A 13,549-nucleotide genomic window follows, 5' to 3' on the forward strand; every position below is an offset into this window, starting at 1 on the left:
GTAGGGACAAGCAAGCAGTGATAGGAGCAGATAATCAAAAGATGTCACAGACAAAAGGATCAAAGGGGTGTTGAAGGTGGTGATATTATCTAAGAAAAGTGCTAATTAAGAATGGATGGCGGGACACTCAAGGTACAGCTCTAGTGGGGGTGGGGTGGAAAGACTGACAAGGTATTAGTTGTAGATTTAAAAATAATGGAAATAGGTGGGAAAAGAAAAATCTATATAAATTATTGAAAAAAACAAAAGGGAGGGGGAAGAAACAGGGTGGGGATGGGGGGAGGAACTTGGTTTCCAGCAGAAAACAGTAGAAGACCTGGACCTTATTGCGAAGATATTTAAATTCACAATAATAATATTTGATAGGGTTAACAGTCACTTGCTTGCACTGGAGACAACAGCAAACCACAGTAAATTCAGGCACTGAACAGATCCACACAATCCCAGAGGGGAGAGAGGGCAGGTGGTTTGTGAAGCCCTCAGATAGGAACATTGTTCTGCATTCATGCTGATCAATGGCAGTTTGATAGCAGCACAAGTCCCCCATCACACTGAGTGTTGTTGGAGCTGCAACCATCCAGGCAAGTGGAGAGTATTCCATCACACTCCTGGCTTGTGCCTTGTAGATGGTGGACAGGCTTTGGGGAGTCACAAGGTGAGTTACTCGCCGCAGGATTCTTAGCCTCTAACCTGCTCTTGTAGCCACAGTATTTATATAGCTAGTCCAGTTCAGCTTCTGGTCAATGATAATACCCAGGATGATGATAGTGGGAGATTCAGCGATGGTAATGCCCATTGAATGTCAAGGGGCAATGGTTAGATTCTCTCTTGTTGGAGATGCATAAAGGAAATTTCATTTTTTCCCTAATATTATTGTGGGATACTTTAAAGCAGGCTTGTGGGGGCTGTGTGTGTGTGTGTGTGTATGTGTGTTGTGTGTGTGACTAATTTAAATAAACTGAAGGAAGTCAGACTGCAAGGTTTAAATTGTAAAAGGGGTTAAGTGTAAAAGCAGGAATTTTGAAATGGAAATGGATGAGCTAACATTTGCATTTGCAAATAAGTTGAGAAGATGTTTGAATTTCAAAGGGGAATTAGAAGGTGGCAAGGAAAATGTTTGCATCTTGCAGGTTTTCATAGGTAAACAAGTAGTGGGGACCCAAAAACAAAGACAAGATGAAAACATGAAAGATCTTATATTTGGAAGAGAATGTTGTAAACATTCTTTGAAACACAATGGATTTAAAGATAAAATAAGAAAAATAATATTTAAGGAAAGATTGAAAGCTGTACGGTGAGTGGTCAGGTAAGGCCCTGAACAGTGTACTGTGAAGTATCAACTGCTAGCCATCCCAGAGAAGTGCTTGCTTGTTCCAGAAAGCAAGGTTTTGTTACAAGCCTTGGATTTCCATTGTCAAGTGAGAGGGAGAGAGAAGCTGCGAAATACCTCCCATATAGCAACAGTGGGTGCCTTGTGCTAATATTATTGGATGTTTTATAGATTAAGAATCTATTTGGACTGTTGCCTGGGATAAGGGTGTTTATTTGGGAGTCTAGTTAAGTAAAAATCTTTTGTGAAATGTTGAAAGCCTAAATTTAACTGTGCAACTGTAATCTTGTGTGATTAAGTTTCATTTTCTTTTGTTAATAAATGTTTTAATTTAATATTTAAAACCCACAAAAGTGATAGTGGAATCTTTACTTCTGACTTCAGTGCACATACATTCTCGTAATAACAATACAAATTGAAAATTATTGTGAAGCTTGGCCAAGTTTCCCTTTGGGATTTGATCAGGCCAGGAATTACCACCTGCCATATCATAACAAAATGTCATTGCCTGGCACTTGTGTGGCATGACTGTTACTTGCCACTTGTCAGCCCAAGCCTGGATATTGTCTAGGTCTTGCTGCATTTGGATATGGACTGCTACAGAATCTGAGGAGTTGCGAATGGTGCTAAACATTGTGCAATTATCAGAAAACATCCCCAGTTCTGACCTTATGATGGAAGGAAGGTCATTGATGAAGCAGCTGAAGATGGTTGGGCCTAGGACACTACCCTGAGGAACTCCTGCAGTTATATCTTGGAATTGAGATGGCTGACCTCCAACAACCTTCAACAACTATCTTCCTTTGTGCTCGGTCTGACTCCAACCAGTGGAAAGCTTCCCCCCGATTCCCATTGACTCCAATTTTGCTAGGGTTCCTTGATGTCTCACTCGGTCACATGCTGCTTTGAAGTCAAGGGCAGTCACTCTCACTTCACCTCTGGAGTTCAGCCCTTTTGTCCATGTCTGAAACAAATCTGTAATGAGGTCAGAAGCTGAGTGACCCTGGCAGAACCGAAACTAAGTGTCAATGAGCAGGTTATTGCTAAGCAAGTGCCGCTTGATAGCACTGTTGATGATCCCTTCCATTACTTTACTGATGATGGAGAGTAGCCTGATGGGGCGGTAATTGGCCGGGTTGGATTTGTCCTGCTTTTTGTGCACAGGACAAACCTGGGCAATTTTCCACATAGCCGGGTAGATGCCAGTGTTGTAGCTGGACTGGAACAGCTTGGCTAGGGGCGCGGCAAGTTCTGGAGCACAAGTCTTCAGTACTATTGCCGGAATATTGTCAGGGCCCATAGCCTTTTCAGTAACCAGTGCCTTCAGCAGTTTCTTGATATCACGTGGATTAAATCAAATTGGTTGAAGACTGGAATCTACGATGCTGGGGACCTCCGGACGAGGCTGAGATGGATCATTCACTCCCTACTTCTGGCTGAAGATTGTTGCAAATGCTTCAGCCTTATCTTATGCACTGATGCACTGGGGTCTCCCATCATTGAGCATGGGGATATTTGTGGAGCCTCCTCCTCCAGTGAGTTGTTTAATTATCTACCACCATTCACGACTGGATGTGGTAGGACTGCAGAGCTTAGATCTGATCCGTTGGTTGTGGAATCGCTTAGCTCTGTCTATCACTTGCCGCTTATACTGTTTGGAACACAAGTAGTCCTGTGCTGTAGCTTCACCAGGTTGATACTTCATTTTTAGGCATGCCTGGTGTTGCTCCTGGCATGTCCTCCTGCATTCTTCATTGAACCAGTGTTGATCTCCTGGCTTGGTGGTAATGGTACATTGGGGGATATGCCCGGCCATGTGTTTGAGTACAATTCTGCTGCTGATGGCCCACAGCGCCTCATGGATGCCCAGTTTATTTGCTAGATCTGGTTGAAATCTATCCCATTTAGCACGGTGGTAGTGCCACACAACAGGATGGAGGGTATCCTCAATGTGAAGACAGGACTTCAACTCCACAACGACTGTGTAGTGATCACTCTTACTGATACAGTCATTGGCAGATGCATCTGCGTCAGGCAGGTTAGTGAGGGTGACGTCAAGGATGTTTTTCCATCTTGTTAGTTCCCTCACCACCTGCTGCAGACCCAGTCCAGCAGCTATGTCCATTCGGATTCGGCCAGCTTGGTCTGTGGTGGTGCCACTGAATCACTCTTGGTGGAGTCCCCCACCTGGAGTACATTCTGTGGCCTTGCCACTCTCAGTGCTTCCTCCAAGTGGAGTTCAACATGGAGGGGCACTGATTCATCAGCTGAGGGAGGGCGGTACGTGGTAATCAGCAGGAGGTTTCCTTGTCCATGTTTGACCTGATGTTATGAGACTTCATGAGGTCCAGAGTCAATGTTGAGGACTCCCGGGGCAACTCCCTCCAGACTGCATACCACTGTGCTGCCACCTCTGCTGGGCCTGTCCTGCTGGTGGGACGGGACATACCCAGGGATGGTGATGGTGATGGTGGTGTCTGGGACATTATCTGTAAGATATGATTCTGTGAGGATGGCTATGTCAGGCTGTTTTGTGAGACAGCTCTCCCAATTTTGGCACAAGCCCCCAGATGTTAGTAAGGAGGACTCTGCAGGGTTGACAGGGCTGGATTTGCCATTGTTGTTTCCGGTGCCGGGAGGTCCATCCTTCACTTTTTGCTTTTTAGTGGTTTGATACAATGAGTGGATTGCTGGGTCATTTCACAGGGCAGTTGAGTCAACCACGTTACTGAGGATCTGGAGTCACATGTAGACCAGACCAGGGGCTGGATTTGAGGTCACCGGATGGGCGCGGTGGGCGGGCCTGGGAATGGCCTCAAAACGGTCCACTGCCCGCGATCGGGTCCTAACCGCAATTTCACGATGAGGGGTCAGTTCAGGCCCACCCAGCGTGAAACACGGCTCCACACTGGCCATGAAGGGCCGAGTGGGGGGGTGGGGGCCTGTCCAATGGCGATCCGGTGTCTAGCTTAAAAACAGCCCGGGCAGCTCCTGGAAGGCTGCCATGGAAGGATGTCTCCTGTACTTTCGCTATGGAGTCGAGTGCAGCTGGACACAGCAGGCGGGAGGGCAGGTCGGGTGGGCACTTGGCTCCCCGCTTTTCTGATCAGTGCCCCGCTGTCCTCCTGGAGGAGGTGGCTGCCAGGAGGGACACCTTTGTCCCCAGAGATGTGAGGAGGAGGCCACAGCACCTCATCAAGAGGGCATGAGAGGGGGTGGCAGTCCTGGTGAGCAGCCATGATGTGGTGCGGCGCTCTTGGGTGCAGTGCCGGAAGCGTTTCAATGACCTGCTGCACTGAGGCAGGGTGAGTACCGTGTTGGCGTGGGTCAGTGTGCAGAAGTGTTAGGGTGTGGCCATCCCCCCTGGACCTCAGGGGTGCTAGAGTCTGAGTGACAATTGTCAATCACACCGGAGCTGGCCAAGGGGGTGAGCCCTGGCTGCTTGGACTGAGTGTCTTACAGCTCGAGGGCTATGACTCGAATGTGCCCTGCGAGGTGTCCCTCAGCTGGGGTTGGCCAGGCTGCAATGGCGCTGCAGGTAGAGAGTGGACTAATCAATGCTCCTCTGTTGTTTCAGGTTGAAGGCGGGCCACAACAATATTGAAGGGTCACGGACCAGCGGAGGCCCCGCTATCCTCCAATACAAGCAAGATGCCCTGGAGCTGGAGAGCCGGCACACTCCCCGTGCAACCGGGCGTGGAGAGGTGGGGGTGCCACATGAAGGTAAGAGTGCAGGGCACAGAGGTGAGAGTTTTGGTTTGTGCAATCATGCTAGTGCAGTCTCTTCACTGATGTGAGCCTCGAACTTGGAGACCCCATTGATCATTGAAAGACGATGACACCATGATGCAGATCTCCAACGTCTCACCAGGGTGCCTGACATGCACAGTGACAGGGTGATGACTTTAACTAATGACATGTCCTTGTTCTTCCTTTCAGGTTCGACAGCAGGCGTTCGCTCTGTGGACCCCAAAGGGCCCCCCTGACACCGGAGGAGCACCGAGCTCCAGTTGCACCTGCATCACACCCCCTCTCTAAATCAGGCACCAGCACAGATACCAGCACCTTGGTGGGCATTAGATCAGCGGCTAGTATCTTGGTGCACATTGGTGAGGGCACTTCACACTTGCTTGAGGTGCAGACAGAGGCAGAGAGTGCCCAGGGCGCCGGCAGTGGGAGGACTGCTGGAGACCAGGATGATGCTCAGTCGAAGGCTGATGATGAGCCTCTGGAGTCGTTCATTAGGTGGCAGATGCTGGATGTCCAGTGGGATGTGCGGGAGGATCTAACGGAGATCCATGGGGGTCTGCGTGCCATGGTCTCCGTGATGGAGGAGTCCATGCAGAGCGTGAGCACTGTGTTGATCCTCATGGGCGAGTGCACAGCTTCCTCCACTGAGAGAGTGGTGACTCTCATGGAGAGGCAGCTCCACGGACAGAATCAGGGGTTCCTGGGGTTGCGCTCAGACCTGCAGCCCTCACACAGGCACTGAGCTCAGGTGGTCAGTGTGGGAGATGGATGAGGCACTAGCTAGGTGCCCGTCCATCAATGGCGAGCAGGGAGGCCCACAGCGACCTCACGTTGGCGCACGAGCTGCCTGCCATCTCTGCAGGCTCCTCTCAGGGTTCTCTGGATGATGGCAGCAGCTCCTCCGCCCCTCTGCCAGTGACTGTGGCTGCTCTGCCTCTGTTCTTGGGTGGTGGAGAGGCTTCATGAGCCACCTTTTCAACGGATAGCCCTTGTCACCCAGCAGCCATCCATCCAGCTGGGCTGCAGCACTGAAGAGCCTCAGCACCTGGGAGTGTCTGAGGATGTAGGCGTCTTAGGAGCTGCCTTGGTACCTTGCACAGACTTGTAGAATCAGCATCCTGTGATCACACACTATCTGCACGTTCATCACTTGGAATCCCTTCCTGTTGACAAAGACACCCGGCTGACCTGCTGGTGCCTTGATGGCTACATTTCGATGGCACCCTAGATGCCGGGGAACCCAGCAATCGCTGCAAACCTCCTGGCTCACTCAGCCTGGCTGCCCTCGTCTATATGGTAAAGAATAAAGGTCAGGAGTCATCTGAACAGAGCGTCTGTCACCAGCTTGATGCAACTGTGGACAGCTGATTGGGAGACTCCACACAGATCTCCCACTGACCCCTGGAAAGAGCCGGAGACATAGAAGTTGAGGGGCACTGTGACCTTCAGAGCCACTGGCATGGGGTGTCCACCCACACAGTCAGAGCTGGTCTCAGGGCCGAACATCTGACAAATGGAGGTCACAGTCTCCCTGGAGAGGCGGAGCCTCCTTCGGCATTGCACCTCGGACATATTGAGGTAGCTGCATCGCTGCCTGTAAACCCTGGCAGCAGGATAGTGGCGTCTTCTGTGGCCCTTTCTGCCTTGGACTTCCTGCTGACCCTGCGCCCCTTGTGCCTGCGCCTCTCCTCCCACAGGTCCCTCCCCTGGAAGCTGCATTGGGACACCCGGCCTCCTCTCCCTCCTGCCCCTCTCTCCCTCCTCAGAGGAGGTGCCTCCAGCAGAGACCACAATCCCCATTCCCAGGGTAAGGGAAGGCTGTCTGATACCTGGAAGGGTCCACACGGTCTGCATCCTCAGGGGGCCTTGGAACGCCAATGAGTCCTGAAATGAGGCCTGGAAATGCTGAGAATGAAGCCCCGGCCAGAGATGAAGCTGCCAAGTACCGATAAGCAACCAGCAGCAAACTATCTCCAAAACTCCTCACTACTCACACTGGCAATGCTGCTGACACTTTATATCCCGCCCTGGATGAAGTTTTTGAAAATGTCGGCTGGCTGCTTGCCCGTTTTGCCCGTGTGACGAGTGCGAAATTGCACGGACAATGGAAAAATTGCTGTCAATTGGACTGTTCAGGGCCTTAAGTGGCCTCTTGATTGATGGCGAGCGCAGCTCTGGCACCTGCTTGCGCCCACCGACCAAAATATTCCACAAGTGCGCGATGACATCAGGACGCTCACCCAACATCATCGCGTGCAATTTAATGCTCGATCGGGTCAGCACGTGCCTGCCCACGGGGGGTAAAATTCTGCCCCAGGTGAGGATGGCAGGTTTCCTTCCCTAAAGAACATTAATGAATCAGGTGGATTTTTACGATAATGGTTTCATGGTCATCATTAGACTTTTAGTTCCAGATGTTTATTGAATTCAAATTCTACCATCTGCTGTGGGATTTGAACCCCAATCCAATAGAGCATTACTCTGGAACTCTATTCCAGTGACAATATCACTGCACCATCGCCTCCCCTGATGTGTTAGATTGTCCCTCACACCAGTGGGGAGACAATCAGAACAAATTCTGTAGCATAAAGCAGGAGAAAGTCACTACAGTAAGTCCTCAATTAAAGTTGTGGTCGCGTTCCTCAAAATCGCAACTTAATGTGAAACGGCCATAAGTGAATCACAAGTTCCCATAGGGAATTGATGTTAAAACCCGAGTTAGGTTCCTCTGTCTCTCTCTCTCCTTCCTTACCCTGTCTCTGTCCGTCTGTCTCCAGAGCCTGGACCCCTTCCTGACTATCTTCAGGGGCCAAGCCCCTGTCCCATGAGATACCATGGAAGAAGCTGGGGTGGGGGTGTGGGCAATGGAACCGGGAGGGCCACATAAGGAGTCAGTGGAGCTGCAGAAGAAGTCGGGGTGGAACCAAAGAAGCTAGAGGCAGCGGAAGGAGCTGTGGGCTGCTCCCTGCAACCCCCCTCACCCCCTGGCCCCAGGTTACTCACAGTTCATCATCCAATTGATGGCCAGCAGTTTCCGGTCCCTGCCCTGTGCTCCTGCTCTCGAACCTTGGGCCTTGTGCCCTCCCCACAGCCTGGGCCTCTGGTGACTCTGGGGGCAGCTCCGGCATCAGAACATGGCAGTGGCTGGCCCAGAGTTCAGCACTGGGTCAGCAGGACCAGAGTGCTGAGGATGTAAAATCGAAAATGACGACGTAAATTGAAAGTTCCTAAAGAGTACACAATGTTAAAGCAAAATGACTTTAAGCGGGGCAACTTAAAGTGAGGACTTGCTGTACAATAATTTGGCATTAGCTTTCACTTAAAGTCCCCATGCCTTCATTTAAAGGACCATGCCCCAAATTTACACCAAAATAAAAAGGTGGCATAACTGCAAAAATCTGAACACCAGTAACTTGAATCCAAGTGTAAAGAATGAATATAGAAATTCTGAAAGAGGGTGACAAAGAATCTCATGAGGGTAACTATTAAAGTGAACTGAGAATATTACTTCATGATACACCATGCCAGTAAGACCACAGGTGATAAAACTAAATATATAATACACCTTAGAAGAAAAAAAGCTTTACCCAAAGGAAAACATATATTTGGTATAATCTGCATAGTAAGAAAAGGGAGTCAAAAGTGATAGGGTCATTAAAGACGCATTTATATACTACCTTTCACAACCTCAGGACATCCTAAAGCACTTTACAACCAATGAAACACTTTTTTTTGAGCTGTAGCCATTGCTGTATTGTAGGAAATATGGCAGCCAATGAGAGCACAGCAACTCCCACAAGCAGCGATGTGATAATAAGCAGATTGGCTGCTTTTTTTTTGGTAATGTTGATTGAGGGTGAACGGTGAACAGAATACGGGATAACTCACCTGCTCTTCATTGTAATTGTTCCATCAAATCTTTTGCATCCACTCAAGAGAGCAGAGTTTAGTGTCTCATCCAAAAGATGACATCTCCGAAACTGCAGCACCTGCTCTGTACTGCACTGGTAGTGAAATTAATTTGAATTGTGTTGTACTTCTGTAGTGACTGTAGCTTTAAGGAATGTAGTAACTGTAGCTTTAAGACTTATTGTACTGTATAATATCATGTGACAGTGTGAATGAATCAGCCCGAAGCTCGGGGAACCTTAGGGGTGGAGTTTTGTGTCTAGTTGTGGATCTTGATGGAATTATGTAACTGCTGCTGAAGCCCTGAAAATAAAGTTCGCTGTTTTTTATGAGAAACCTGTCTGGAAAATCAAATCTATAACAACTGGCGATGAGGTTCTGCCGCTGTCTCTCGCCCAGTGAAAGTGAGTATCTCATTTTAAACAGAAGAAAGGGAGAATATACTCACCAGGTATGCCACTTATTGGCAGGATTGACCCCTTTGGCTCATCCACAGAGGACTGGAGCCAATATAGAGGATGCTTCAGTTTCCATTTCCAAGCAAATGAAATAATGGTGGAGGGAAATTGGAAAGCAAGTCTCCTAAGCGTCTGTGGGAGTAAAATTTATAATTTAATCCGTAGTTTGTCGGCCCTGAACGCTCCCGATTCGAAGACCTTCAGCGAATTGGTAAACCTCGTAAAGGGTCATTTTCAACCTAAACTCTCCCTAATCATGCAGAGGTTCAAATTTAATTCGAGAGTAAGAGCCCCGGGGCAGACCATAGCAACATATGCAGCAAAGTTGAAATAGCTAACTGAACATTGTGACTTCGGGAAGACCCTAAATGATATGTTAAAGGATTGTTTGGTTTGCGGTGTGCACAATGATGCCATTCAACAACGTTTATTAGCTAAGTAAATGCCAATTTTAAAAGAGAATTGGAAATAGCGCTTGTGATGGAAAGCGTCAAGCGGGATTCTCAGGCCATACAAGGTGTACAAAATTGTGCCGTTTTCCAGTTGGGGTGGGAACAGACCATCGGGTGTGGTGCGAAAACCAGGGAGTCAGTCGCAAAGCGGGAGACAGACCCTGCTACCTGAAAATTTTAAAAATATACAAGAGATAGGGCAGCAGCAAATCTGAAAATGAATTGTTACCAATGTGGAAGTAACCATGTCATTGAAACTTGCCATTTTAAAGAATGGGGAGTGCCATTGTTGTCATAAAAGAGGGCAGCAAGACCTGGACAATATCCAGGCTTGGGCTGACAAATGGCAAGTAACATTCGCACCACATAAGTGCAAGGCAATGACCATCTCCAACAAGAGAGAATCCAACCATCGCCCCTCGACGCTCATTGGCATTACCATCACTGAATCCCCCACTATCAACATCTTGGGGGTTACCATTGACCAGAAACTGAAACTAGCCATATAAATACTGTGGCTACAAGAGCAGGTCAGAGGCTAGAAATCTTGCGACGAGTAACTCACCTCCTGACTCCCCAGAGCCTGTCCACTATCTACAAGGCACAAGTCCAGAGTGTGATGGAATACTCCCCACTTGCCTGGGTGAGTGCAGCTTCAACAACACTTAAGAAGTTTGACACCATCCAGGACAAAGCAGCCCACTTGATTAGCACCACATCCATAAACATTCACTCCCTTCATCACTGAAGAACAGTGGTAATAGTGTGTACTATCTATAAGATGCACTGAAGGAATTCACCAAGGCTCCTTAGACAGCACCTTGCAAATCCACGCCCAATAACTATCTAGAAGGACAAGGGCAGCAGATAGATGGGAATAGCACAGCTGGAAGTTCCCCTCCAAGTCACTCAACATCCTGACTTGGAAATATATCACCATTCCTCCACTGTTGCTGGGTCAAAATCCTGGAACTCCCTTCCTAACAGCATTGTCGGTCTACCTACACCACATGGACTGCAGCGGTTCAAGAAGGCAGCTCACCAGCACCTTCTCTAGGGCAACTAGGGATGGGCAATAAATGCTGGCCCAGCCAGCGAAGCCCACATCCCATGAATGAATAAAAAAAGATACTAAAACAATGTAAAGCAATATTGAGACAGACTCCCAGGCAGCAAACTAAGCTGACCAAAGTACATAATGTGGAAGAACCAGAAACCACTAATTCCGATGTTTATTCTCTATTTAATGTGAAAGTAGGGAAAACAGAGCCAATCACTGTTACCCTGCAGGTCAAAGAAAAACCTTTGATTATGGAAGTGGATACCAGTGCATCAACCACTGTAGTCGGGAGCACACATTCAAATATTTAAACAAGGGTACTGAACAATTGACTATGGAGCAGAATTCAACCGAATTGAAAATGCATACTGGTGAAGCCATACAAGTGAAAGGTATTACCTTGTTATCACAAGCACCAGAGAGCACAGCTCCCAGTGATTGTAGTGGAACCCTTTCAAGTTATCAACAGTCACAGATTGCAACTCTTTTGAGTACAATCACAGTTCTTGGTTTCCCGGAGTGGGACATGAACCCACAACCCTCTGATTCAAAGGCGAGGGTGCCATGAACTGAGCCACAGCTGACACCTCCAGTGATTGTAGTGGAAGATGAACGACCAAGCCTTCTAGGTTATGGTTGGTTAAGAAAAATTAAACTAAATTGGTCTGAAATTTTCCAGCTGAGAGCTAGGGAACTGCTAAAGAAATATAACAAGGCCTTTCGAGAGGAACTGGGGAAAATCAAGAGCCTGCAGATTAAGATCTATGTTGACTCTGAAGCAACTCCTCGTTTGTTAAAAGCCAGACCTGTGCCTTATGCCCTGAGAGAGAAGGCTGACACTGAATTAAACCATTTAGAAAAGCTGGATATTATTCATCCTGTTCAATTTCGGAATGGGCAGCATCCATAGTCCCTGTCTTGAAACTGGACCAGACCATCCGTACCTGTGGGGTTTGTAAGTTAACAGTAAACAAGCTAGACAAGTACCTTATCCCCAGGATTGAGAATCTGTATGCAAAATTAGCAACAAGGAGGACTTATGTTAAGTTAGATATGAGTCACGCATATCAGCAGCTGGAACTAGATGATACATCCAGAGGATTTGTAACCATAAACACACACAAAGGGTTGTATCAATACACACGCCTGCCTTTCAGTGTTTCTTCGGCCTGCGCGATTTTCCAGAGGGTGATGGAGAGCTTGCTGCAAGGACTGTGATCTACCTGGATGATGTCCTAATAACTGGGTCAACTGAAGCAGAACACTTGGCTGACCTGAAAGAAGTCTCAAAATGACTCTTGGAAGCGGGTTGCCTTGGAAGGGAAGTGTACCTTTCAGGCATGCAAAGTCATTTACTTGGGCCATTGGGTAGATGCCCAAGGGTTACATCCAGTAGAAGAAAAAGTTAAAGCTATTAAGGAGGCACCTTCACCTACTAGTATCTCAGAACTCAAGTCATTCTCGGTTATGGTAAATTATTACGGTTGATTCCTATCCAACTTATCAATAGTCTTAGCCCCTCTACATTCATTATTAAAGAAAAACCAATGTTGGTCTTGGAAGTCACCTTAAGAAGAAGCCTTCACAAAAGTTAAACAACTCTTGCACTCTTTGAACTTGTTAGTACACTATGACCCGACAAAAGAATTGATGCTAACTTGTGATGCATCCCCCTATGGCATGGGAACAGTATTATCTCACAAGATGGACGACAGTTCAGAAAGGCCAATAGACCACGTATCCAGAACCCTCTCTACGGCCGAGAAGGGTTATTCATAAACCGAGAAAGAAGGGCTATTGATTATTTTTGGAGTTAAAAAATTCCAACAGTATGCACATGGCCCACATTTACTATGTTACCTGATCACAAACCGCTCTTGGATCTGTTTAGCGAAGGAAAAGTGATCCCTCCCACAGCTTCCACAAGAATTCAGAGATGGGCTTTGATTTTATCAGCATATGAATATACACGGACCAGGGATGCATATAGCCAATGCAGATGCCTAAATCACATTCCTTTGCAGGAAAGCATGGAATATGCTCCAACTCACCAAGAGATCATATTAGCAATGAATTTCCTAGATTCTTTGCCAGTATGAGCAAGAGAAATAAGAAAATGGACAAACCATGATCCAGTCTTGTCTAGAGTACGAGACCGAGTATTGAAAGGATGGTCCCAGGAACTAGCCCCTGAAGAATTGAAGATATTCTTCACTCGAAGGGATGAATTGAGTAGTCAGGATGGTTTCCGATTACGGGTTGCATGAGTTGTCGTTCCTTCACGAGGAGGGAACCACTCTTCACTGAGTTACATAGCATGCATTACAGAATCACAGAATTTTAATGGCACAGAAGGAGGCCATTCGGCCCATCGTGTCTGCACCGGCTCTCCAAATGAGCATTATGACCTAGTGCCATTGCCCTGCCTTTTCCCTGTGTCCTTGCACATTGTTTCTATTCAAATAATCATCTTGAATGCCTCGATTGAACCTGCCTCCATCTCATTTCCAGGCAGTGCATTCCAGACCTGAACCACTTGTTGAGTGAAGAAGTTTTTTCTCACATCACATTTGCTTCTTTTCTAAATCAC

This window comes from Cetorhinus maximus, chromosome 25 (genome assembly GCF_964194155.1).
Source record: "Cetorhinus maximus chromosome 25, sCetMax3.hap1.1, whole genome shotgun sequence".
Taxonomy (NCBI): Eukaryota; Metazoa; Chordata; class Chondrichthyes; order Lamniformes; family Cetorhinidae; genus Cetorhinus; species Cetorhinus maximus.